The sequence below is a fragment of the Cyprinus carpio genome, chromosome B1 (assembly GCF_018340385.1).
Source record: "Cyprinus carpio isolate SPL01 chromosome B1, ASM1834038v1, whole genome shotgun sequence".
NCBI classification, from domain to species: domain Eukaryota; kingdom Metazoa; phylum Chordata; class Actinopteri; order Cypriniformes; family Cyprinidae; genus Cyprinus; species Cyprinus carpio.
The window spans coordinates 26,558,560-26,585,866 of NC_056597.1; the positions used below are offsets into that span (position 1 = coordinate 26,558,560).

The 27,307-nt window shown below is 37.4% G+C and overlaps 2 pseudogenes; both read left to right on the forward strand.

The window, feature by feature from the left end:
* LOC122135778 overlaps nt 1-24,090 on the forward strand; it is a 33,467-nt pseudogene extending 9,377 nt beyond the window's left edge.
* A 959-nt stretch (nt 24,091-25,049) lies between these two features.
* The window catches only part of LOC122134569, a 36,684-nt pseudogene continuing 34,426 nt past the window's right edge, over nt 25,050-27,307 (forward strand).

Consider the following 27,307-nt stretch of genomic DNA (forward strand, 5'->3'; position numbering starts at 1 on the left):
TTTAGTCACGAGGCGTTAAATGTCGGCGAATATCGCGCACGAAATTTGTCCCGGTGTGAACAGGCCTTAATAGTGAAGTATTCTCTAGGATTTTCGAGTGAGAGGTCAGGGCGAGGTTAGTCGTTGAGATTTGCAACAAAAATGACATGGCACAAAAAGTGAGTAAATGCCATTTCCCGTAGTGGGAGAATTTTTGTTTCGTTTGTACAAACAAAATTTAATTCATTATGGTGTTGCTGCATGATGTTTTGCATGACTTTCACATGGCTATGCATCTTAAAAATTAGGTTGTTCTCCAATATGGTGTTTGGTCTGTTAGGGAGTGAAACCATTTAGTAGAGACCTGTGCAAATAAACTCTCTTCAAAACAACAGAGACACCCAGCTTTAGTGTTTGATGCACCCACAACCATAGACAGACATGCATGTGCAAATCGCTTCTGAACCAATTCTGGATGCAAAAACTCTAAATGAAATTCATTCAAAAATGGAGCTTGTTGATCATTTTAGCTTTATTAAAACTATTGCATATGCAGAACCTAATGTGATTGTATGGTAATGAAGACTGTTATGATGGAAACCAATAAAGCGAACTTTTTTAACCATGTGTCTTGGAAGCATTGCATCACCCATTTCATTGCGATGTGTTGTGAGTGTGGTGTATAGGCAATCACCAAGAGCCCTGGAGTCTTGTGCATAGTCAATTTGCTAATGGCACATTCCCACTAACTTCTGTTAAGAGCCCTAATGGAGCTTGTCAGAGTCTGGGATTGGTGTTTTGGTTTATGGCACATTCAAAACGACTAAATCATGCACATCCCCTTAATGAGTCAGTAAACAACAGCTAATTTGAATAGATACTGTATGAGAGCACAAAACCAGATACAGGCTATGAATATCTGACTTCATAAGAGTGGCAAATAACATGGAAAACAAGTGCTCAAGTCTCTGTGCTATTTCTGGCTTCTTTCAACAGGGGATCTTGGATTTTTTCCACCAACATGTGCATCTGGAAACATAATAACAACAAACAGCAGCGGCTCTAAAAAGCAGCAAATTTAATTCCAACACCATAGATCCCCAATGATGATTACAGGGCCGTGTTGTTTTCAAGCGAACTGTTCTATGATCAGACTCGCTCCTCAACGTGAATCCTCTAGGAAATTAGTCTCTGTCGCAACAGGGCTTAAAGAAGATCTATGAAAGTGTTTCTCTTTCATAAAGTGATATTTCATCCAAAGTATTCAGCTGCAGTACCTCATCACACTTCTCAAGACCAACTGTGCCATTCTGAGCCTGCGACTAAGCAAAGCCTCAATTGAAACGATCAGTCATCTGTCCCCAAAAGAGCCACGTGTGTGAGGGAAAGAGGCGTTAATCGATATCCTTCAAACTTCCACAAACCATCTCTTGTGCTTGGCGACAGGAGATGTCAATGATGTGATTCATACAGCGAAAAAGGCTAAGGCAAGTCCAAAATTATAAAGGTACAACTACAATATCAGGCTACAAAGCAGGAGATGATAGCTCTTCCCTGTCATTGAGGAGGAAAGAGGCTTGATTAAATTAGAGCGGTCTTGCTCCCAGTGCTAATTACCAAAAGCCCAGACATCCCATTTGAATTTCCAATGAGACACTTTCTTTCATGTGAAGGAGTGAATTTAATTTTTCCAAACAAACACACACAGGCACTTAAGAATGATGTTTTATTTATTCTGCCAACATCAGCGTTGTTTTAATAATGCACAAAAATAAGACTGCCATATTACAAAGCTTTTAAACATGATATACAGTATATACAAGCTCTACATTAATGCATTTCACTGAGGTCTGATCATTTTCAGCTGTCTCATTGCCTTCATAGTATTTGTTGATAATATACAATATCTTTTATAGATAATATATATAATAATCATTTATGATGGATGTCTGTAATTTGTGATATATTAACTTCATTATATTATGCAATTTTTTACATGCATATATATATATATGAGCTCTGGAAATGTTTTTGTGGACATTCTTACCAGTCAGGACACAAAACACACTAACTGCAAATCAACTGAAGTTTTCTTTAACAAGACGTTTTTAAATAATAAATTTAACAAGCAGATATTATACTTTGCTAATTTCTTCTTGCTACAGGACCCAATGAGGCAAAGTGTGATGGCTCAGTCTTTGTAAATTTGGCCAAGTGCAATTTCTGAGAACCCCTCTTAAGGCTCTCTTGGAATCAGTTTTCATTTCCGCAATTGAAAATGAAATGTGATTTAGGGCCACTTCCAAGCGGCTGCTGGGGGCCAGTGAGGCAGAGAGATGGAATCTGGAGGGCCTGAAGTTCATGGCATTCTGATGAACTTGGACTGTTATTTCTTTCAAGTAGGCCTACTTTTACACATTTTTTATTTTTCAATATATATACATATAAAATCAGAATCCTAAACTTAAGTGACTGATTCTAAAACACCACCTGCTCGTATAAATAGTAATTTTCATACAAATTTTGCCATTAGCAGAACATTGCAAATACTCCTCAAATATATACAAAAAAATCCACCACTTTTCTTTTAATCCAGAATCCCTCATTTTCCATCTTAGATCGTATATATAGTTTTTTGTTTCTTGACAGAGCTTGTCACAGTGGCCTTTTGAGACTGGCTTTTTTTCATACCTGCAAAACTGGTCATCTTTTAAGTGAAATTCAACCATGACATGTAAATGTAAGTGATCCTGCAAATCCGCTGCATATGAATGTTTTGTTTACGAAGTAACCGCGCTTTTTTTTTTTTTTTTTTTTTTGCTTTTTCCAGAGCGCGCCATCCGGACCGAGGAGAGTGAATTGTGCATGGTTCATAGTTCAGCCCGTCTTCCATCCAGCTGTTCCCATTTATTAGGCTGTCGAAATGTGAGAGTCATTAATCTTATATAAACTTTTCCAGTTTGTGAAAACCCGCGCATTACTTTGAGTTTTTTACGATCATTTACAGTTTAGTGGTGTTACCATAAAGACTGGTGGTGTTGTTTTCATTGTTTTCTGCAATTTGGAACTTCCGGTAATTTGCTTCAGAATATTGTTCCTGTTCAGGAACAGTCCCGTTATTGCCTCGGCTCGATATTGCAACATCTGGGTAAGTGTTCCATGTTATTTTTAAACTCATTATCATAAACGCACTGGGCTTGGTAGTGATAGCCGGTTCTGGCTGCACCGGCACTTTGCCTTTATTCTCCTTTATGTTATTTGCCTATAGCTGCTAATGAATCGATAAGCTCTCACACATTCAATATAAAATAGTTTTACTTCTGTGATGCGATGCATAACGGTATGGAGGTTCATAAATATCCGATATTTGTCCAAACCATTGCTGATTCAAGATATTTAATTCCAGGACAGAAGAAACAACAATCACCGCTTTTGGATGTTTTGGAGTAGTATGATCCTGCGTTCTAAAACTGTCCATAGCGAGAGTGACAACTCACTAGGTTTTTTGCAAGGCTTACCATCTTTATTTAAAAAAAAAAAAATTTGGTGGGTGATAAAGGTTGGTGCCATGGTGTTATTTAGCCAAGATCGGCTCTCTTGTTGGGCTGACAGTCTTGGTCTTCCAACTCTTTGCTTCAGTCGCTAGTTTTAAACTCATGCGACCCGTTTGGAAATAAAGGTGAGTATGTGAGCCATAAATTGTGAAGCAATAAACCCAGAAGAACCCAAAAACAAATCATTTGCTGTGCAACCTGCACTTTGCTCTGCAATCATTTGGTAACTACTGAAAACGGTTGAAGTTGAAAACACCTGAAGTTTGTGTGTGATTTTTTTCCTAAGGTAATTTGAGAAGAAATTATCTGAGGCCTAATTTCCACTTACCATTAATATAAATTAAATACAAGCACTTTATGAAAGAATCAACCTCAACAAGCATATAACTTTTTCCTCTGGCGTCGCTTTTGTGTGAAAACACCGACTAAAAAAAATGTAAACTCACGAATCGGCCACAGTTAGAGGATTGCGTCTCTAGAGCAAAATGTTAAACACAAGCTCTAGCTGATTGATCTTGTCTCTTCTTTTTAATTATTGCTTCATTCTAAAACACCTGCGTGACCCAGTTTTCACACAGTCCCCTAGCTGCATAAATCTAACGCAACTCAAGGAGAAGTGTGGGCCTGTCGTCCAATTGGATCAAGAGTTTGCCCATTGAAGTGGATTTTACATGCAAATGCTCCCTAAAAAAATGTGTTTGAATTAGAGGATTTGATTCCTTTTTATTCTCTGTTTCTTGGTGTTGTCAAAGCTTAAGGGACAATTCTGCAGTGCAGAGTAATCAGTTACACATGAATAATACATGAGGCAATGTGGCTGGAACTGATATTTTCATTAAAATAGCCGCCAGCCCTTACTGATCCATGAGCCGCATGCATGTGATGAGACAACAGCCAGAGCTCCGGACAAGAAACACACCCGCCGACACAACACTTGGAATGCACTTAGACACAAATTACATAGGGATACACTTGAAGCGAATGGCTGCGATGTGAATACACTTATGCTGTTATATATTGGCTCAGTCTCGAGGCTCGTGATGCGCAGTAGGCAGGTATCAACGTGTCCCCTGCTGCCGCTATATCGTCCGTTCGTGATGTTCATTTCTCACAGAACAAACAGAAAGCAGATGGCTAAGAGCTTGTGTAGATACCCACCAGATGCCTGCATTTCAGCTCTCGACAACTTGGGTTCTTTTGGTGCGTTGTGGAATCTCCTTTAGTATTGCATATAGTGGTTAGAATATAGCCGTCAAATACCCTATTTACTCCACCGAGTAAGCCATCTATATTGTGTGTACTGATTGTACGAACTGGGAGGATCTGTTGAGAACAACGGAGAAAGACTTGGCCATGGTTCTAATGCCAGTCAGAACAAATAGGGCTTGTTTCTGAAGGTGGTTGTCTGCTAGCATGTTACTATGGTGTATTCATGGGAAGTGTCTAAGATATCGATAGGTGGGTAGGGCAATTGTCTAGGTTGTTTCGAGGTTCTTTTAGTTTTGGTGTGCTAATATATTGGCGCATGGCGCTTGCGTGGTGTTCTAGGGTCTTTTGGGTGGCAGTGTTATGGGCTTGTTTGGTGGTTTGTAGGATGTTGCCCTGATGACGCAGTGTGGGCGTTGCTAGGTGGGAGCTAGGGTGTTTTTTGGTTTTTAAGTGCTTGTTAATGATGTTTTGTGTGGTGGCTGCTAGGATGTTTCTAAATGAGGTTTGGATCATTGTCTAGGTGGGGTGCTAGGGTGTTAATGGGTTAGTTGTTATGAGGTTTGGGGTAGTTTCTAGTGTGTTGCTAGGTGGGTTGACAGTGTTAGTTTTTGTGCTAGGGTGTTAATAGGTGGTTGTTATAAGGTGTTGTGTGGTTTCTTCTATGGTGTTTGCTAGCAGTTTGGAATTGCTAGTTTGCTGTGTTCATACGGTGTGCTTTGGAAGGGATGTTTCCCTAAGTGGTTGTTATAAAGTGTTGGCGCTGGTTTTGCGTAATGACATTTCTCGAAGTGGCTGTATTTGCTTATGTCAGTTTTCAGGCGTTTTTTTCGGTGTTGTGGTTATACAGGGTTCAACAGTAGTTGCTATGCGACCGGTTTGGGTGGTTTTCCTTCATCGGTGATTGGCCAGTGTTCAGTTCTGTGGTCTTGCTAGGTTACGGTTATAGGTTGGCTGTTATAAGGGTTTGGTTGGTGTCTAGGGTTTTGCTTGGTCAGTCCTGGCATTGCTAGGTGTGTTGCCTGGGTTGTTGTGGATGTTGCTAAGGTGGTTGTTTAGAGGTGTTGGATGCTTCTAAGTAGTTGGGCACTGCTAGGTTTGTTTGTATATGGCATTTATGGGTTGCTCGGGTTTTGCATAGTATTTGTTAAAAACCTTTGGGGTAGTAGGCTAATATGGCATTGCTTGGTGGGTTCTAAGCGTGTTTCTGAGGTGGTTGGTTATATCTGCTGGTTGAGATGGTTTTAGGTTGTTGGGCATTGTTTTGTGTTTATAGGATTTTTTTTGGTTGCACGGGTGTGCTATGGGTGATTTTTTTAAGATGTTGCTATGATGCGGTTGCTAATGTTGTTTTTGGACAATTTCTATGGATTTTGGCTCTGTGGGTTGGCATGGTACGCGTTAACTCGATGCTGTGTTGGGTTGGTTTCTTGTGTTTTGTAATAGCGTGGTATGGTATGTTTGAGTTTGCCCAGGATGTTGCTAGGCAGTTGAAGCATATGCAGAGGGTGGTTGCTAGGGTGTTGCTAGGAATCAGTTCATTTTGTACAACAACAAGCCAATCTCATGTGATTATGAGTTTGATGCACAATGTTGAGGATTTTCTCAAATCCCTACCCAAGATATGGAACTAAAAAAATGCAATGCATTACGCAACACCAACATACATTATATATACTTTGTATACTTGTTTATGTCTCCTTCTCTGATATAATTCATGGCTTTGAGATTTTACACTTTTCTGTAAGTGTATTTTTGCCTCTTGTAGCTTACGTGTGACAAACAGGTTCTGTCGCCTCATTGCTTCGTCAGCTTCGAGGTCACCGCCCCTCGCCACCCTTCAGGATTATGATATTCAGTTAATTTCCCCACAACCATCTTCAGCCGAACCATGACATGTGTTGGGGAATCTCTTGGCCACGCAGGAATACTCAGAGTGGAGAAACATTTTCAAATTCCAGAAGAGCGGCTATTTTTTAGCCCGATCATCCCCCTGGGGAAGCCTTGTGCGGGCTTCTGCTCTGTAGTCGGGTATTGATTAGAATCGAAATGAGCAGCACACACCAAGAGACCCACAACACAAATACAATACAAACACTCACACGTAACACATGTGCCGATTCTGTGTGTCGTCTTCATTAAGCCATTTAAAAGTAGGGGGTTGGTATTAAACTTATTTACTTACTGTCCACGCCTTCTTTTCCAAACCTGTAATGAGTTTGTTTTCTGTTGAACATCAAAAGAAGATGTTTAGAAGAGTGTTGTTGTTGGTCAGGCCTAAACAACACTCTGATGTCAACCATTGACGTTTAATAATATTTTTTTCCTTACTATGGAAGTTAATGGACTACCGTCAACTGTTTTGGTTACCAGTTCATCTTCATACGATACTTCTCATGGTGTCCTCCAACAGCTCAAAAGAAACTGAATAAAGGGTATGGAACAAAGTGAACTTCAGGACCTTTTTCATTTAAGTGAATTATCATTTTAAGGCTTGTTTAAACATTTATTAACATGAAGTAGGTCTCTCTGCCTGCACCCAATGCTGCAATTTATTTGCCAGAATAAATTAAATTAAAAAAAATACAGTAAAAACAGTAAAAAATAAAAAATACAGTAAAACTGTTGCCAATATTATAATCATTTAAAATAATTGTTTTCTCTCTTGTGGATACTATTTTTAACATGTAATTTATTGGCAGTGAAAAAATCAAAAGCAGGAATTTGCCAGCCCACTCACATACTCATACCATCAGAAATTCATTCTAACTATGCTGATTTGCTGCCCAAGAAATATTTCTGATTTTATTCAGTGTTGAAAACTCCTGCTTTATGTTTTTTTTTTTTTTTTTTTTGGGGGGCGGAAGCTGGTACAATTTAGGTTTTTAAGAATTCTTATTTCATAAATATAAATGCAATACAAAATAATTAATTGAAACATTTTAAGTAGAGCAACGCACACCCACTGGATTATGTTTATTTTGCAATGCATATACAATTCCATTCAAAGCTAGGCCATCGAAAAAAGCAATATCAGCACCAAAAGCCCAAGTCTTTATTTGCATCCTCATCATGCCTCTAACTCTAAACAAACCCAGATCTTGCCAGGCGGACCAGAGTCATATGCGCTTTGATTTTGGTGTTTCCTTCCTGCACCCACACCCCAGCAGCGTGGCTCCCGTGTGTGAGTCATGGCATTTTAAGCCTGGCACTCTCTGCAGGGAGCTGGACGGAAGGGTAACCAGTGTGCACCGTGTGACCATTACCTGTCAACATCCCGCCCACAACTATCCCGAAATCCTCATGCCCATCAACAACGGCTTGTAGATATTGGATTTGTGGGTGCTTTGCAACATGTGCCATCGGTCTAAAAGAGATGCCGGCGATTTGACGAAATAGATGTGCAAGGTGGGGGACATGGTGTTGTACAAAATCCTTGAATTAACAGGGATATTATTACGATTCCCTAAATACAGCATTGTGTTGCACAAATAATATGCAATATAATTTGTGCATACTAGTTGAAAATCGAAAAAAGCTATGCTGAGTCCTTTCTCAGCCTTATGTGATTTATTCACGGCCTTGGGAATAGAAAATTACCGAACAGACAAAGAAATGACGTGTGAATGAATAGCACTGGTGTAATTTATTGAATCATCCAGCAGGTGGTTGTGATTTTGTTTGAGTTCTATTTAAATCCTGTTCGTGTGTTTGTTGTGTGATTACCACACGAATACTATAAGTGTTTTGTAATTCACGACAGCTGTGATGAATTTTAAAATGCTTCTTCTATAATAAGTCGTTGTTTTATACATCAGTTGGTTTCAAGGTCTTAAGTTTTTCTCTTGCTCGTGTTGGATCTTATCTCGATAATAGTCGTGATCCGTGTTGGCCGCCTGTTGTGCATGTGGCGAGCCATCACGTGTTCCAGCTGGAAATGGAGCAATCTAGGAGAATACTTAACTCTCTTGTTGTCATGAACGCACCTTCTCCTCCATAAAACTTCTACAATAGTGATACCTGCACTACTGAAATTGCTTGCTGGCCGAAAGCGCATGAAAATGTTGTGTGGTCACACATACGACCAAGGTGTGTGATCTGTATGTCAGGCACTGTCCATTAATATTAAACCCTGTTATTGATACATATCGGAACCTGTTGTCTTCTGCTTTTGTACGACAGTGATGTCTCTTGCAGAATCAATGCAAAATAAAAGGCACTCACCGTCTTTACTACTGGAGTAACAGATGACACTGTTTCCTAGACGCTGTCCCCTAACAAGTTTTAAAGAGGGTTTGCCCAAAAGATAAAATCTCTGATGCTAACACCCTTTGAAAGCCTGTTCTCTGCAGGGATAACAAATTTAATTGCAAGTAAGCAGGTGGAAGGTTTATATACACTATTTATCATTTTCGGCTATTTCAGTCGTAGAAATAGAAGGTTCTGAATTGCAAGATATTAAACTCATATAGAGTAAATTATGATTATAATGCACAATTACTTACTGAGCAATCAAAATTTACCTCTTTGGAATTCTGTGAGATTATTACCATCACCTTTCGTACAATTGTAAGAGAAAAAAAAGGGTGAATGTGGTATTTAAAGCCACGAGCAACGATTACCCTTTCTTATTTTTTTAAGAAGCTCTGTGGAAGAAATTCTGAGTTTGTATCTCACAATTCTGACATCTTTTTTTTTTTTTTTTTTTTTTTTTTTTTTTCAGAATGGGAATGGAAATTAATTTGTAAAGTGCAAATTCTGTGATTATAAACTCATAATTCCATGAAAAAGATGTTTTGCAATTACCTCTTTTTCCTTTTTTATTCCTCTATTAGTATTTATTGTTTTTTTTTAAGATAATACGCACTCTACCAACACCTACATGTATGGAAGCCTGTTTCTCCTGACACTGAATAAAAAAAGAAACACAAGGTAATTTACGACTTTCCATATATACCCCGCGATACCTAAAGAACTCGCAATTTTTGAGGAAAAAATGTCCATGAATTGTTTGGGAAAACTGGAATTCGTCAGAATTGCGAGTTTATATCTCAACTTAAAAATTTTGCAATAAAACCTTTTTTAAAATGCTTTGTTAATATTCATGGCAGAAATGGGGCTTGGACCCATACTAATGAGACACAGCGGATGGCCAATGGAATCACTCTGATTCTTCGCAGATCATTTTGAGCGACAGCGCAATTCAGTGTTGACATACCACTCCAAGAACACCAGACACTGGCAGACATTTACCTTAACAATCAAACAGTTTTTGAAAAGGTAACGTTGAGAAACTTAAACTAGCGCTCTGTCCCGTGAATGAGAGCGGTGTTATACAACGAAAAGTGCGTGTGTGCTCCAGTTCTGGGTTTTTTTGAATGTTTGGCTAGGTGTGCAATACATGCACTAGATGGGACATTTCTGAACACCACCCTCCCCACATTTTAATTATTTAATCGGTTTATTGTGGGTGCCCTACGTGGTCAAGGGATACAAAAAAAAAAACTGTGGTATCCTTGTGTTTTTAGTGCATAGATATGAGCCGTTTGGTCTTGAAACATCCAGGAGCTATCCATAGTGACCAACTTCGGAAACGTATTTTAAAAGGTTGCAATAATTTGTACAGATTTTTTTACAACCTCTTTTGTACGATTGTTTGTCGGCGATTTGTCTAGACCCCAGTGGACGGGGTTAGTTGATTTCGGGGGCGGGGCGTAGGTGTAGGTTGCATTTCGTTATCACACCTGTCCAGGTACGCAAATTTGGCGTGCAAACTCATAAAATACATAGCGGAATGGGACGTTAGATGGTCGATATTAGCCACAAATACTACATGAGTCTTGCTACGAAATGAGTTTGTACCATTGCCATCTACGACAGGTACGTAATTAGTCCACTATTATCTTAAATTCCTGTACTATCTGTATCTCTGGCTCCTTTGCAATAGTGAATGCCAATAAAAATATTACGACAATGGCCCCTGGCTCGTTGCAAGGTGAACGCAGGTCAATGTTTTTTGGTGTCTGCTACCTAGTGATGTTATCTCTCCTGGTGGGGGGTGGCTTTGATTTTCCTGCCCTTACCCCCAAGAAGAACAACAACATAAAAGCCTTTATACAGACCCAATAATGGGTTGGGTATTTATTTCATTTTGAGATATTATGACTACAGAAAATGTGAATATTGGAACAAGAGCTATTTGCTGAGCTCGTCTGAAACTCCTCGTTTCTGTGGTGGATGGAGCTGGTGTAATAATTCCCTTGAATTCAGTTTCATTCCATTTGTTGCTGGGATAGCGGTTCTGTCTTCTCTTGGTTTTATATTTATTATTATTAGCTTTGATGGACGCCACAATAACAAACCCCATGTCGGTGTACAGTCTTCTCCATGATACCAATGCTGCACAGCAGCTGGTTCCCTATCCGCAAGCTCAATTCCCTACTCCCACACAACTCACACATGCCATTTATTTTATAGAAATGACAGCCAGGAGTACGGCATTGTGTTAATATGTTTATATTTATAAAGGGGATGCTGGCAGCCTTAATTGGCCAACCACCTCTTGTATGTGTTGCTAGTTATATTACGCACCAAATGTGTTCCGTCTTGACTCAAAGCATCTTCTAAGATCGTTATAATGTGCATCCTAGAAAATCACCAGTCGCCCTAAGCAAATATAAAAATGAGACGTTTGAACATGAACATGATGATGCATCCTGATGAGCAAGAGCAGCTGCGCTGCATTGCCACCGTAATCAGTTGTTTCTATGAAATACATGGAGCATATCCCCTTCGACCGCCTATATAGAACATCATATGGCGCAACGAAACAAATAAACATCGTTCCTTATGCAGTCGAATGTTCTCTTCGTTTCTGCATGCATAGGCGGAAAACAGACGGATCCAAGAGAGGGACAAGAACGGAAACTGCCCACACGCAGGGCAATATGTGGGGAGTGGAATTAATGACTGCAAGTGGCTCACCGAGGAGGATTTTCGTGCTTCAAGTTCTTCTTTCATAACTCATTGAAACATAAATAGTTTCACTTAGGGTGTATTAAGTATCAAACTCTGTCGGAGATGTTTCTCCGAAGCCCATTTGGTCTTTTGGGTGAGAAACGTTTTGGAGATCAGATTGAAGCAGGAGAAAAGCTCCGCTATATCACTCTATTTGTGCTCCATTTAATCTCATGGGGGTTTTAGGGAGGAAACAGTTGAGAGTGTTTAAGAAGTTCATTGAGTTTTTCTATCATTAAAGATGTTTTTTCTTTTCTAATCTGGATTCAACAAGTTTCCATCTAAACAGACAAATGTTTCTCAGAATGTATTCTTCCAAATAATGTTAATAGAACATTTGTTTCAACGTTATCTCGGTCTTTTAATAATTTCTACAAAAAACACGTTCAAACAGAAACACATTGCCGATGTAACGCTTGTAGTTACAAAAACATTTTTTGGAATGTGCTAATTGTTACATTCATTTTCAGATCATCAGTAAAGTAACGTTTTAACATTTAATCAGAACGTTCCATTAACATTAAAACATTTTCAAATATTTCGAAAAAAAAACTGGAACATTCAGAAATTAACATTCATAACTTACTGGGAAATAATTTAGCAATTAGATTTCTGTTTGATGGGAGATGAGCTCACTTGTTTATACTGCAACACCATCTTCAATCACTCAATCCCTCGGAAATGGAAAGGTGATCTGTGTGGTCAATGCAATCGATGTTTCCCATCCCAGCCACGGCCACAGAAGAAACAGCAGGCCATGAATTATAAGAGGACAGCGGACGTTGTTCGGGCAAAACAGGTCTGTGTGAAGAATGAGACGGGAAAAAATACAATAATAGGAACATTGCAGTGTTTTAACGGCAGTTATGGTTGCTTAAGGTCCATGTCAGAGTACAGGAAAAGCCTTCTTAACAAGAACCAGTTTCACCTGAAGATGGAAAATGGGGTATAGTGTCATTGTATACTAACCCTCATGTCAGTCCCAAACCTGTATGTCGTTTCTATCTTCTGCTGACACAAAGGAGAAGTTAATTTGAAGAACGAACGAGGGGTAACCCAAACAGTTGACGCAGACATTGACTTTCTAAAATGCGTGATGGCAGTCAATGGCTACCGTGTCAGGCTGTTTGGTTTAACCACATCATTCAACATGTCTTTTTTTGTACTCAAATAATGGGGGAATTATTCCTTGTATCAGCTATTTTTGTGTTGTGAATAACTCCTGCCTTTCAACAAAAGTAAAGATCGTTTGCAGGTCTTTCCATAGTTACACATTCCAACCAATCACATGGGTTAAGGAGGCGGAAGTTTGCAACCACTGGGAAAAATGAAAATGTTGGCAGAGAAAGAAAACCTGTTTGAAAACAAAGCATGTATTTTTGCATTTTTTTTTTAATGGAGGAATTGATGTATGTGGAAGAGTGCATAGAATAATAATTCTAATTGGAAACGTGGCCAATAATGAAAAGCTCAGACTAGGTTGCAGGGAATCTCTCAATGTTTTTAAATCTATTTTTACATTTACATTACATTAAAATTTAGCTGACTCCCTTTTTTTTCCACAAAAAGTGATGTGTAAGAACTAGAGTAGTAACAAAACAAATTAATCACAGAACCAACAGCAATCCACGAAAAACATCACAACAAAAAACAAACCTTAAACCCAAATATCACTTTAAACAATAGTTCCTTTCCCTCTGCATTTCTTTCCTTTCTCAATGTTGTCATTTTAAATCATTTGTAAAGTTCAAAATTTACAGAAAAGCAAGTTTAAGAAACATGTTTTTGAATTGCCCTAATTTACACTCGTATTACTTTTTTCTTAAAAAAAGTTTTATTTGTGTGATGATTGTTGTCCACAACTGATTTCTATTATCATTATTTTTTTGTATTTTTCGAGATGAATTGTTTTTAATTAAATTTTTACAAGCACATGGAGGATGAGTATTCAGCGATCACAGCTGCGCTTGTGTAGAGAAGCTGTGCAAATCTCACGTTGTAGATCAGTAAAGTCGTTTCTATTCAAATACTTTTCATTATCTGTATTGTCCTCCTGTGGTTTGTGGTAATATAAATTTTCCTCTTTTAATCTAGCATGTCACTCTGGGGGTTTGTTTGTTGTGTGTTTCTGTATTAGTTTGGGCCTCTACTTGGGTTATCAAAAAACCCAATCCTTATAACGTTTATTTCTCCAGCTGTATTCGGCGTATTTTGATTTCATACAGCCTGTTTGTGAAATTCATAGTTTCATGGTAATAATTTAGTGACAAGAGTGCGAACACAGTCCCAGAATCGGTTAAGCAACCAGTGTGTGTTTGTAGATGTTGGTCTGCTGGTTTGCACCCGTTAGCTTTGGCTAATTAGCTTAAAGCAGCAAATCTACTTTGGTCAACCAGCTTCAACAAAAATCATGCTGACCGACCCACTTTACCAGTTAAGACCTGCTAGAAAACGCACCAGATGAGCATAAAGTGTGAACAAACAAAAGTCACAGCAGTCCGGTTTTAACTTGAGGGAACTTTAGAAAAGGCGGGTGCTCTGTATCCTGCGTCAAACCTACCAAATTTCAATGTGTCTATTGCCTTCATGGCCTTAAATCAATCATCACTAGTGCGCTTGGTGTTGCTGTTCACCAAATACAAACAGTTCAGTGAAAAAATCCCACAGATGCACATTGCACCAGAAGACAGGTTAAGAAACCATCCCCTTAGCAACCACTCAAAACACCCTAGCAACCGATGCAATAATGAATTTTGCATATGCAAGCAAATGCATGTGTAAAAGACAACTTAAAACCATATTTCCTTCGGTTTATTAAGTCAAAAAACCATACTAAACTGCAGCGTAAATGCATCATCTCGCTTTATTTTACTAAAAGCTCTTTCAGGCCCAGAAAGTAGGTCAATCTAGCAGTGCAAAGAAATCCTGCTGATTGCAGATTAAGCCATATATTCTGACAGCCCCCTCCTCGCTTTCAGTCGCAGGGAGAGGGCGTTAGAGATCATGGCTTGGAGAAGGTGCAGCGAGAACTGCACTCCCTAGGGAACCGTTGCAGACAGAAGTGTTAGTGCAGCTAGCTGTGATGTAGGAGCCCAATAAAAGCAGCAACAGGCCTCCACCGGATCATCAGTCAGGAGCTAATAGAGCCGCAGTCGCTACAATCAGACGTGTTCTGACTGCGCTGGTGTTCTGGCATCTGGTGGAGCACAATTTGTAGGAAAAGCTTTGAGAGTCGTCCTAAAGGAAAATAGAAGGTTTATTTATATTAGTCTTGGGCTTCTTCTCAATGAGCAAATTGCATGTAGAAATGCAATTCTGAAATATTATTGAAATAAATGCAAATTAAAGGAAGAAAGAAATTTTAAGGAATGAAATAAACATATTTTATATTATCGATATATATATATATATATATAGCGAGAGAGAGCGAGAGAGAGAGGAGGAGAGAGAGACGTTGGAGAGAGATTTCGTCGGGAGGGAGGAGGAGGGTTTGAGAGAGAAGGAGAGATTGCTAGAGAGACCGGAGAGATGAGGAGAAAGAGATAGATAGATTACGTGGAAAAACATGAACGCGGAAACGAGAAATGTTGCCTTCAGCCAATACCTAAAATATGTTGAAAAAAGTTGAAACTGTAAAGTACTAAAATTAAAATTACAACTACGTTAAAATTGTCAAAAAAAAAAAAAAAAAAAATCCATGCTAAATAGAAAACATTAGAAAACTACAACTAAAAAAAAAAATGACAAAACAATGCGGAACAAAAGTAAAAACTTTAACAAAAAATAAATTAATAAATAAAGGTAAAATATTAATAAATACTCACTAGAATATACACATAAAATACTATCATAGTATATAAATAATACTACAAATAACATGGGGAATCAGGCACATATTCGTGTTGTGTTTACTTGTGAACACGTGTTAAAGACCTACTTACGTCACTTCAGATTTGGCTTATAAGACATTATGAGACAGCATTAAGCAGTTTTATATATAAAGTATGGCTTCCTACACATGCAGTTATCGGTGGTACAAAAGCATAATCTCACTTTCTAGGAAAGACATGCATTGCAGCTTTCTATTCAACTGACTTATTAACTAACATTTATATAACAGTTTTTTTAAATATTGATATGATTTTGACTGAATTTATACTGACACTATATTTGGTTCTGAAAACAGTAAACCTCAGCTCAAAAGATTAACAGCTTAGAATAAGGTTCTGCCTCCTTTCAGGCTGTCGTCATCTAATGTTAAAACAAACTGGCCCTGATCATGAAAAACCCATTAAAAAATCCTGACTGTAGAATTTCCATTTTTGTCTTGCACACCTTCACTAACAAACAGCATAAGTGTCTATTTAGCTGACATGAATGATGTTACTGACTGATTTGGTGAACGAATCTGTCAGCATGTTCAAGCAGTAACATCACATGGAAAAAGTTAATTTAAGTCATGGAAAATTTTAGGTGCTACATATATATATCCTTTCTTATAGTCATATGTCCCACTGAAGTATCAAACAGTGTCTGAGATGTTTCTCTTAAAATTCTCTTTGGGGAACGACTCTTTATTTATGTTTACTTTATTATCCATAGTTGCTTACTTCATTATCTTTTTTTCTGCTGTCTAGAAGAAACAATTCAGATTTTTTATTGCAATACATCACCTAAAAAATGAAAGTTTTCTGGAAATGTGGCTGAGGTTTGTTTCTTCAACAGATTTGGGAGAAATGTAGCATTGCATCAGTGTCTCAGCAATGGATGCTCTGCAGTGAATGGGTGCCGTCAGAATGAGAGTCCAAACAGCTGATAAAACACATCACAATAATCCACAAGTAATCCTCCAGCACTCCAGTCCATCAGTGAAACATCTGGAGAAGACAATAGCTGCTGTTTGTAAGAGACAAATCCATCAGGATTTTTTTTATTTAAACCATCAATTCTGGCTTTAAAATACGAGTCCATATTCCATCATAATACTTTCCCTCTAGTTCAAAGAGTGGTCTGATCTGAATCAGAAGAGAAATCGCCACAGATCAAGCAACATTTACAAGCCAAAACAGTCCAATAAAGCTCTAAACAAATATCTGGGTGGATTTTGAATTGAGAGACAACAGGAGATAGAAGAAGCGTTATTATGGACTCATATTTCAGCTGGGAGCAACAGTTTGATGTCTTGATGGAATTATTTCTTATAAATGTAACCTAACCTGACCCCGGGGGTTACATGAACACAGAGCTTTTGACTTCTCAAGACGCTATAGATGGACTGGAGTGCTGTGGATTACTTGTGGATTATTGTGATGTTTTTATCAGCTGTTTGGACTCTCATTCTGACGGCACCCATTCACTGCAGAGCATCCATTGCTGAGACACTGATGCAATGCTCAAACTTTGGGTAAACTATTCCTTTAAAGCGATATCTCACTAGGGATTTTCTTTTTCCTTTGAGAAGGAATGCTTTTCATCTTCGTTTTTGAACTCATTTTTAGTTGTTGTGTAACCAGCTGTGGGTTCGTGGATCTTCCGGATGGAGTGTGAAATGTGTCATAATTCACACACCGTCCTGAAAACTCAGTCTAGCTGAAGCGGAATCGCAAATAAACACAACTCTGAATCATAACCTTCAAAACAATTACTTTACTGTTAAATCACCATCGCATGATTATAAACGCAATCACTTTAAAGTAGAATTTTAGACTCATTGTTCCTAAAAAATGAGCATTGCATCGCTAGTTTTTAAATAGCTGTTTTCAGTGACCTTGTCAAAAAAACACGGCTTTAGCTTCGTCCCTTCGCCATTGTGTCCCCGTAGCCCTCATCCTCATGCCACTGTGGCTGACCTCTGACCCTCTGACTCCGTCTCACATGGCTGTGAACAATGGAATAGTTCTTAGAGATTCCAAAACATTCCGTTTGTTACACAGTCCAGCAGCTTTGAGCCGGATCCCACGTGAGCAGCAGGGGAGGCTGTAGTGCACATTTATCTGACGGGAACATGAGTCAGGAGACGTGATTACATTACAGACAGCCAAGTTTATCCTCCTTTCCTTTTTTTCTTTTACACTTATTTAAAGGATTAGTGTTGATAAAAATGACAATTCTGTCAGTCCTTTACTCACCCTCATGTTATTTCAAACCCGTATGCTGCTGTTTCTTTCCATGGAGCAAGAAAATATGGAAGAACTGTCACAGCTTTTTCCACCAGCAATAGTTTACTGATAGATAAAATCATCATTTTCCATTCAGTTTTTCAAGATTTTTTTTTCTTGACTAACTCTATATAAATGAAAATAAAATATATTTATACACTGCTGTATTCAGCAGCATTAAATTGTTTTAAAGTGACAGTAAAGACATTTATAATGTTACAAAAGATTTGTTTCAGTTGTATTTGAACTTTCTATTCATCAAAGAATCCTGAAAAATAAAATGTATCATGATATCCACAAAAATATTAAACAGCACAACTGGTTTTTCAACATTGATAGTAGTCAGAGATATTTATCAAGCATCAAATCATATTAGAATGATTTCTGAAGATCATGTGACACTGAAGACTGGAGTAATGATGCTGAAAATACAGCTCGATCATAGAAATAAATTATATTTTAAAATACATTCACATAGAAAACAGCTATTTAGAATTGTAATAATATATCAAAATTTTACTGCCCAACCAAAAAAAAAAACAACAAAAAAAAAAAAAAAAAAAACTTCAGATATATTCATTATGCTTTCATGTATAATTTCAAAGTGTTAAAAGGTAATGAAACAAAAAAAAATAACTTTTTCTATTTTTCGCTGTTTTTAGGGTCAATAAAAATCTCCTCTATACAGTCACTTTGATACAAAAGCTGTTATTAGTCATGTTTATTTCTTCTTTTTTAAAATAATATGATTCTCAAGCTCCAAATGTAGTCCATAATGCCAACAGCCATTTACGCACCATAAATGCTCTTTATCAACAGCACAAGGAGGACGCTTGTCTGGCTTATTTTTATAAAATCAGCGTTCAGAAGAACAATGCCTGTAATCTGACATTCTAGCAGCGATTGAGCTAATCTAACAGTCACATGACACACGATGGAAATACTGCTGCCATTATTTAGCCGAACAGATAGAGCTCCTGTACAACAGAAATAATAAAACAGCAGATGGTTGAACATGCTGACACACAAAACAGAAATACAAATGAACCCGACAAGTGTTCCATAGCCAATATTCAGCTGTGTATTAACTAAAAACACAGAGTTTTAATCCTTGCTCTGTTTGACATGAGATCTACTGTCATTTTCAATGCCTGTTTATCCAGGTGCCCTGACCTGACTATAATAATAAACCAAAAGTTATTTGTTGGTTGCATAAGCCTTTAATTTAGAGCCAGTCATGGGACTGAAGCAACACAATGCAGTTATTCTTCAGTAAAACTAATGAATTGATGGATTTCAGTGGATGAACCTGCATCAATTTTGTCCTCCAGCTCTCAGTTCTGAGTACAAAGCGCTTCAGCACCATCTAGTGGCGAGAAATGAAAACACACTTTAAAAAAAATCAACCGCAAGGAAACAGCGCCATCTGTCGCTTCGATGAAGATCTTCAAGATAATTACGAAGCTTCATATATTGTATGATTGTTTTGGAATTTGAATTGTTTTGGTCTCAAAACAGTTTCATACACACAAATTACTGTTTAACTGTAAGGATTTTATTTATTTTTTTGTGTTACAGACATTCAGGCTCAAACACTACCATCACGCATATATTTTTTTTGGTAATGTGACTGTTCTTTCCATTGGTTTTCCTCCAGGCTGAGCTGAGCCATTAGGCTATTGGCTTCTTCACTTTAGTGAGTTTTATAGCATTGGGCACAAGCAAACCAGCTTTTGGTGCATTAATATCACCAACTGCACTCAAGTACCTCACTCTTCACATCCCCATCCCAGAGATTCTGCCAGGTTTCAACTGCGACCTAATGAATAAGAGCTTTCGGCTTCAGATCAGGTGAATAATGAGCTCTACTTAATGAATTTCATGAGGTCTGATCATTTTCTGCTGTCTCATTGCCTGCATTGATATTTGTTTATAATAATATAATACGATTTATGATATATGTCTGTAATTTGTGAATATTAATTTCATTATTTTATGCAAATTTTTTTACATGCATATATGAGTTTTGAATACTGACTATTGTGCAACTATGTGGTTTTATATTTCTTGGTGCAAACTGCAAAGGTAACATAATGTGTGTAGATAATTTTTTATCAAATGTATTATCATATGTGTGCTCTTGAAAGTGACTATATATGACTACATTTATGTGCTATGAAAGAGTTCATGCATTTTTTATAATCATAAATTCTTTTTTATTAATTGTATTATGTTATTTTTTTTTTGTGATCTTGACAAAATGCTATGTGTGTATTTTGTATTTCTTAGTCCAAAAGTAAACAAAAGTTTAAAATATTTATAAAGGGTTCCTTCAGGATATATATTCTAAATTTTCTTGTGAGCTCAGCATAGCATGTTTTCTTTACAATCTCACAATCTTACAATTTTGGCATAAGAAAAAAAATGTACACGCATAATGCAGCTTTATATGCTATGTATGAACACTATATAAAGCTGCAGTATGCATGTACCCTTTTTTAATATTTATTTGTTTTTTTTTTTTTAGTTAGAAATTCTGAGCAAAAAGTTTTTATGCTGAGCTCGCAAGAAAATGTAGAAACACAAATGCATGGCCTCTCAGGCTTCCGTACCAACACGCCACCCAGTGGAGAGGGAAAGCATTGCACCACAAACAAACAGCTCCAGTGCACATCAATCCAGAGTGTGTTGGGGATGTTTGCAGCTGTAATGTGACTCGAGTCCAGTCCTGTTCTTCCTCACATCTGCAGGACATTGATACGGATGAGAGAAAGTCTAGAAGATTCTCAGTATGTGTCTCTTACTGTGTCTGCTCCACCAGTAACACACAGGGCAGTGTTTGTTCAAGTCCTTTAAAAAGTGGCCAGTTCTCTACTGTTTATTGTAAACTATACTTCTAATAACTATTAGTCCTCTCTAAGCATCGAGAAATGGTTTTCAATTTTTTTGAAACTAAAAACAGTCAATTTGGTCTGGAAAGAAATTTCTCAGTATCTCTTCTTCAATTCCTTTCAATATTTTCTTCAGAAGATGTTTAGTTTTTTTTTCTGTTGCATCAACAGCTTATTTGACATTTTGCGTATCAGTGCCACAACATTTCATTGTTTTCTGGATCGACGATGATTTTAGCTGGGAATCTTCATAATGCACTTTCTGTGTACAAAGTCCTTCTGTCTGCCGTGGGTGTAGTTTTTAAGTCTTTTTTTTTAAGCGGAAAATCTCTGACCTTTGACCTTGTTCTGTATCCAGAACAAAAAACAGTCAGACATGGATCATCCGGGTTGTTTTGTCCCTTGCTCTGTTCTTGCATCTGTCAATCAAATTAGTCATTCAAAATCTGCTTTGACCTCCACACCGGTCACCCTGAACTTTAAGAGCAAGCAGGATTAAAACCAAGTTTAGGATGAAAAACATTATGATGTCAAATAAATAAGTAATCTTTTAGTTTGTGTGCTATATCTAAATAAATAAACAAATATAAGTAAAACAACTAAGAAAAATAAATAAATAATGTGACTTGATATCAAAGTTGCCTTGCCATAATTTGTACGTGGCCTATTTTTATTTTCCATTTGAAAATATTTCCAGATTTAAATATTTTTATTAAATAAAAAAAATAAAGTTTTTTTCTTCAATATATATATGATTGTGAACACAAATTGGATTAGAACTCGCCTTTCTCAGAACTTCTCAGAACAAACTCTGTTTCAGAACAAACTCTGGCAGATATTCTGAGAAATCTTGGGAGATTTTCAGAGACAGATCAGACAGCATGCGGCTTCATCAAACTCGTTTCAGAGCTGTGACCTCTGGCTATTCATAGCATCTGTAAAACATGCAAGACATAAGAACTTGAAACACAAGCAGTCTTACAGTAAACCGCACATGTGAGAAAAATCTGATCTATTTTAAAAAAATATACAAAAAGAAATTGCTAATGTATAATTCTGCAAACTTTTAAATGAAATGTTGCTGTAGTCCCACTAGGAACTGAGCCCTTTACTTATTAAAATTTTCATAATTGTTTTCCAAACAGGTTCTTTTGAGGTTTCATGTTGTCATAACAGCAGTGACAACACCTTTTTATTCTTCAGAATGTTGATCTGATGATGTCATACGTTTCTGCGTTCTTCTCACGGAAATTCTGTTACTTAGGTTTTTTATAGGATGGGGATACTCAGACATCTTGCTTTTTAAAGTGACAGTGTGTGCAGCAGTCTTCATCAGATTCTAGCTGTTCACTGACTCACGGTCCGTTTTTTATCTTCACTACACTCTCTTTAAAAATAAATGCTTCAAAAGCAATTTTTGCAGCTATGCTTTAGAGAAACTTTTATTTATTTTTTCTCTCCAAAAAGACCCTTTCAGACAACTGTTCTTTAAATAATTTTATTTATTTATTTTTTTTAAGAGTGAAGAACATTTAATAATCTGAAGAACTTTTGTGCATTGAGATGGTTCCGTGAATCTTAAAAGTTATTAATGTATAGCATAGATTTCCAATAAAGAAGCTATTTAAGCACCAATAAAAAATAAAATAAAAATCTGAATAGATAAGAAAGTTATATTGAAATAACCTAAATGTCGAACCCACTAAGATTGTCTTTGATTTGTCTTGCTTTTGAGAAATCCTAATGTAACTGTTGAAATCTCCTCTATGTCTCTCTCAGTATTCCTCAGTACTCTGTTATTAGCTATTTGTTCATCATATCATGTGTTCATTGATTGCTGTTACATTTTGAGAGGAAAAGGAGAGGCCTACTGTACATGTTCTTTTCAACGTAAAGAAAAAACTTTCTTTTTTCAGTGGAATTCTGAGTATTACAAGAGTGCTTGTTCTGTTAAATCACCAAACGCCTGCTTCACTGTAATGCTGGACTGATTCTGGAAACAGGTTATGCTGCTACTCTAAACCTATATTTGATGATATGAGGTTAATAAGTGACTTTTATTAGAAACAAAAAAACTAAATATGGCTGCATTAATGAGGACAAGCATAAAAAAGCAGAACTGGCTTTGAAATGTGACCCACAGGACAGAGTGGGTCAAAGGTTAAGAGTAGATTGAAAGGTGTCATATTATGATGATTTTTTTTTCTTCTATATTGAAAGCTAGACTTTGATGTACAATGTAAACATACTGTAACTTTCAGAACTTGCTGTTCAGTCCAAAAGGAGCATTTACTGAGCTGCAAAACCAACTTACAGAAGTGGACTCCTGCTAAACAGATGAAATATTAAAAACATTATTAATATGACCAGCTTTCAGACTGTTTGCATTGCACTGTTAAAGTTTGTTATACAATTTCAACAGCCCTAAACTGACCAGATGTGAAATTTTGTGAATCATTGTTCAAGTGTGTAAATGATATAGTTTATTATTTTTATGCTTTTTTTCCTTTGATGGCAGATTTCTGTTACATAATGATGCTATTTATTTATTTTTAAATTAAAAGTAGTTTTATATTACGACTACATATGAAGATAAAATTATCATTTGTAAAAGAAAAAAAAAAACAAGAAAAAAAAAAAAATGTTGTGAAAAAATATTTGTCTCATTATCATTTTTTGGCTGCTCATTTTGCCATTTCAGCCATTTTTGCTCTCATTAGCAAAAAATATATTCTTGTTAAATGTAATCACATGATTCACCCAAAATAATTTTGGATTAGTAACATAAAAACACTGTTCCACCTACACTTCTTAAATCTGTAGGCCTGAGTGTGGACTAAAACGTCTGAGGCATTGTGATGGACATGAGGCCTTGAGAGCTCTGTTGACTGATAACAGACAAAAAATGGTTTAACAAAAAACACACACAAAAGACCAAATACCAAAGCACAAATCCACAAAATTATAGCACTTGATTCTGCCCACATGTAGAATCAATCTGAATCCACAGATTCTTACAGATGACAAAAAGCACAGCTGACGCAGTCATGAAATAAACAAGTGGACAACAGTCAATACCAGACCTCACACCAGCATGAAGTTCTATGCGGGTCCAAGCTGGTTTATGGTGGTTTAGTCCTGGTCTTGCTTATGGACCAGAACGGACATACTGGTGCTGGTAATGCTGGTCACAGAATGATCTTTCTGGTTCTTCGCTGGTTTAACCTGGTTGAGAAAGCACCAGCACACCATCATTCAGAATATGCTGGTGCTCAGCCATGCTAGTCTGGTTAACAGGGAACATAAAAGTCATACATAAAATTAGATAACAGACACAAAATAAATACATGAACGACAATAATTCAGACATTTGATCTGTTGCTCTTGTGTGCTCTGTGAGTGCTGACTTGATCACCTATGGCTTACAGCAAGGAGTGAAGTATGTAAACAAATGTTTCGGCTTCAAAGCAGTCATAAACCATTGGACTGATATTTATCAGAGTGAGCTGTTGCTCAGTTCCAGCCCATGACTCCTCATTCCACCTCCAACCGCCCCACAGGCCACAATGGCGGAAAATGAACGTTATCATTATTTTATCCTCTTTATTTCTTAGAAACCAAGCTGTACTTTTTGGTCTGTTTGTTTGAACTGCTTTGGCAACTTTCCTGTCCTTCTGTTCAGGCGTGAACACACTGTTTCACATTGTTTACTATGAATTAAGTGCACATGCCTAGACTTTTTGCACAAAAGGAATGTAGAGTTCAATTTAAATTTAAAATTTAAAGTGTAAAAACTGACTTATTTAGCTTAATAAATAAGTAAACTCATAACCTATATATATATATATATATATATATATATATATATAATATATATATATATATCATATATAATATCTATATATATATAGTAGTAGTAAACAATAGTAGTAGTATATATAAATATAATAGTGGGTAAATTGCTGTTGGCAACATCAAACCGAGTCCTTCTCATCGATGTCACCAAAATGACTTTCCTGTATGGATGAAGGTTAATAAATTGAAAGGTTAAAATAAAAGGTTAAGGATGACCAGTTGCTAAACCCCTCCCAAAATTTGTCAGATCTCCTCCCCCAAAACACAGGTGAGTTGACAGAATATAAATTATGTGAACTTGGATTGGACACACTTGCACTTGTGTCTCCAGAGACTGGACTTCTGAAAATCCAAAACCACAGATTTTTGGGTTGAAATAAACTGGGACGATGGGGCTTGGCGGTGAGTGGACTGCTGTTATCTTGAACATATCTTGTGGCATATGTTGTGTTTTGGATGGCGGTGAGCTGGTTGGGCCCAAACTGGATGCTTAAATAGTTAACTAGCAAAGCTTCTTTTGGTCAACAAGCTTTACCAGACTATGCTGGTTGATCAGCGCCACAGACTAGCACCAAACCAGCATACAGTAAGCCAGCATGGGAAACTCATGCTTGGTGCTTTCCGCAGTGATCCCTGGTCCCTGTTGCTGGATTGTTTTATTCTGCTGATGTTCCATTTTGTTGTGTTGATTTCATCTTTGGCTCTGTTCCAATCAGGTATGGTGTTAACTTTTCTATCATATATACATTATGTTTTATAGACGGGGAATGATAAGTACACATTGACGGCAACTTCTGAGGATGAAAGCAAAAAGCACAAAAAGGGTAAAAAAAAGAGAAGGATGTGAACGAATTGAAGAAAGAAGTGGAGCTGGTGAGAAATTAATATATACATTACACGTAACATATCTGGTATGATCTGAAACTATAACTACCAAGAAAAGTTCAATACTTTCTCGACTACATTACTTGATTATTTTCTGCACATGTGAATTCAAAAATGTGATTTATAGATTTTCTCTGCTGACTGAGATTGAAGCTGTTTTGCTCTTTTGTAGACGACCACAAGCTGACAATTGGATGAACTTTCTCGCAAGTACGGTACTGACTTTAATAAGGTGAGCGGAGGTTTAGTGAGAGTTTTGGAAATGTTATATTTTTTAGTACATTTTATGTATTACGAAATTATGTGTTTTTGCCTCCTTTTATGTAAAATACGAGGAGACAAAAACTACAGTAGTTAATGAACACTCTTTTGTTTGAAAAAAAGCACAAGTTGAGTTTTTGATAAAACTGAAATGTTTTATGTTAAGCTAAGGGATACCTGTCCTGTTTAGTCAAAACGCTTTACTGTCTTGCATAATAATTTTGTATAGACATTTACAAATGTTGGTTAAGTAGCCTCTAGTTTTTTAAGATTTTGGTCTCCACATTACTCAATGTTCATACCGTACGGCAGGGCTTGTCTTCTTCCCGTGCAAAGGAGATCTTAGAGCGTGATGGGACCTAAATGCCCTGACCCCACCTCCAACAACTCCAGAATTGGTCAAGTTCTGCACACAACTCTTTGGTGGGATTCCAGACACTGCTGTGGTTTGGTGCATTTCTTTGTTTCACAGCATATGGAATTCAGGCTGCGTCTAACGAAGAACCAGCGAATGACAATGTATGAGAGAGTCTTCATTTTTATGTACTCTATATTGTCATACATTCTCTAAAATTCCCTAATTGTGGTTTTGCAGCTGTACCTGGGACTTGTGCTAGCATTTGTTGTCATAAGTCAACGGATGGTTCTCATACTATCAAGAATCCAAGAGTTCTAAGATCATGGGAATCTTTTAGGAACCTTGTGCCTCAGGTACAGTAACGGCTTTTTTAAATCATTCATGTTCAGTTGTAGCTTTCCCGTGGCATGAATGTACTCATTGTTGTGTAGCAGCATTAGTCGTGCGTGACGGAGAGAAAAGGTCATCTCACTTGCGAATGAGGTAGTCGCCGGTGACCTTGTGGAGGTCAAAGGTGGAGACAAGAGGCCCAGCTGATCTTCGTATCATCGCTGCACATGGATGCAAGGTAAGACCTAAAGCACTTCTGAAATGTAATTGTGATATTTCCCATCAATGCCTTTTTATGAAACTTACATTTGAACCTTTCCAGTGGGACAACTCTTCCTCTTCCCTCACTGGAGAATCTGAGCCCCAGACTCGTACTCCTGAATTCTCCCATGAGAACCCATTGGAGACGGAAACATTGCGTTTTTCTCTACCAACTTGTGTTGAAGGTTACTAGAAAGTGTCTGTATTATATTGGATACATTGCATGCACTTTTTACAATAGCTGAACAAACTGAACAACTAAATTTCTTGAATATCAAATAAAACCCAGTACTGCCATAGAGGGGTTGTCCATCACACCGGTGACCGTACTGTCATTGGTTCCGTATTGCATCGACTTGCCTCCCAGTCTGGATGGTGGAAAAACACCAATGCTAGAGAAGATCGAGCAGCCTTCCTCCACATCATCTCCGGTGTAGCAGTCTTCCTGGGTTCTTGGCCTTTTCTAATCCTGTGTCCTTCGATTCTCGGATATGGGATGGTTGGAAGCTGTTTGTTTTCCTTATTGGTATCATTGTCGCTAATGTACCTGAA